At 56.9% G+C, this 1565-nt stretch overlaps 1 long non-coding RNA gene across 1 annotated transcript in view; it reads left to right on the top strand.

The window, feature by feature from the left end:
• The first annotated feature begins 455 nt into the window (after window positions 1–455).
• The window catches only part of LOC103682138, a 12384-nt gene continuing 11274 nt past the window's right edge, over window positions 456–1565 (top strand). Inside the window, exon 1 of the long non-coding RNA XR_005834609.1 lies at window positions 456–1270. This is a non-coding gene — a long non-coding RNA (uncharacterized LOC103682138). The remainder of the gene's footprint in view (window positions 1271–1565) is intronic.

Genomic DNA, 1565 nt, shown 5'->3' with positions numbered 1-1565 from the left:
GGAAGAGGCCTAGCTTTAGTCAGAAGACTAGGTGAAGACAAAGCTGAAAAGAGAGAAACTGAGGGATTCATTGTCTTCTTTAAATATTAGCATTAGAGGGGCGCCTGGGTGGCTCAGTCGTTAAGCATCTGCCTTCAGCTCAGGGCGTGATCTGGGAGTTGTGGGATGGAGCCCCAGGTAGGGCTCTTCTGCTGGGAGTCTGTTTCTTTCTCTCTCACTCCCCCTGCTTGTGTTCCCTCTCTCGCTAGCTGTCTCTCTCTGTCAAATAAATAAATAAATAAAATCTTTAAAAATATATATATTAGCATTAGATCACTTTGTCCACTGTTCCAGAGTTAAGAAAATTCTGCTTCTGGAAGAGAGACAAAGCTACAAATGCCCCCATTTTGGTCCAAGACTCCTGTTTACTGACACTCAGCTCAGGAGCGTTTTGTTTGGTTGGTTGGTTGTTTTTGTTTTTTTTTTTTTTTTAGTATCACGGTTGCAATTTTACATTGGTTTCCGGGTTTTACTCTTCTAGCCTATGGCCTCCAAGCGAGGGCAGAAACAAGTCTAGCAGTGATTTTTGTGAATGAATGATGCATTTGCAACTCTCCTTTTGAGATCAGTCCTTTGAACTCCACTTTTTACGGATCGGGAAACTGAGGCCAGAGAGGATCGCCCTGCATGAGAGCAAGTAGGGGACAGCTCTAGACGTGCCCGCCATCCCAAGATCCCCTCCCCTCTCTGCGGTGCAGGACAGGCGCCCCGATGAAGCCTCCGCAGAGCTGGGAAAGGGCTGGGTCACAGAAGCAGCGCCCAGACCGGTTTACCCGGTTCCAGGAACCTGGGCGAGGTCCACGCGTCCGAGAGGGGAAGACAGACGCAGGCCTCGGCCAGGCGGGGCGAGGACCGGGCTTGATCCCCGCGAGGAAGTTTGAGCCGCAGGCAGGACTGTCGGAGTCCGTAACTAGCCACAACGCGAGGCGGAGCGATGTGGGTGTCAATCACAGACGGGAGCGGGATATACGCGTTTCCCCGCTCGCGCTCTGCTCCGGTCCCGCCCCCGCGCGCTGCACCTAGTGACTTCCAGGAACTGCCACTGTAGTGGTGTGGCCCGGGCCACGCCCCTCGCCCCCAAACCGGTCCCTTCCGGAACCCGCCCAGGCCGTCCGCGCGTGGCCCTCCACCCCCAGCACGCCCCGCGGAGGCAAGGGCGTGACTTAGGGGCCGCGCCGCAAGGCGGAGGCCGCGCCGGGGGCGTCTGGGGCTGGGGGCCCGCCGGCATCAGGTAAATCGCGGAAAACGCGGAAGGGAAATGGGGATTGCCAGAGTTTGAGGCTCACGCTCCCCGTCGTCGTCGTGGAGGCTGCTGAAACCTCCATGTGTCCAGAGGAGCCCAGAACCCCACACCAGTGTCCAGGGGGGCCAGAGCCCCCACAGCAGTGTCTACTGGAGCTCAGATCCACATACCTATGTTCCGGGGAGCCCACACCTTCTCCACCTGTGTCCAGAGTTCCGCTCACTAGGCTACTTCTATGTTTCCTGAGGCTCAGCCTAGGGCTTTATTCCCCCCCCCCCCCCCC

The sequence above is a fragment of the Ursus maritimus genome, unplaced genomic scaffold, assembly GCF_017311325.1.
Source record: "Ursus maritimus isolate PB19 unplaced genomic scaffold, ASM1731132v1 scaffold_14, whole genome shotgun sequence".
In the NCBI taxonomy this organism is placed as follows: domain Eukaryota; kingdom Metazoa; phylum Chordata; class Mammalia; order Carnivora; family Ursidae; genus Ursus; species Ursus maritimus.
This window is presented reverse-complemented; position numbering and strand designations above follow the sequence as displayed.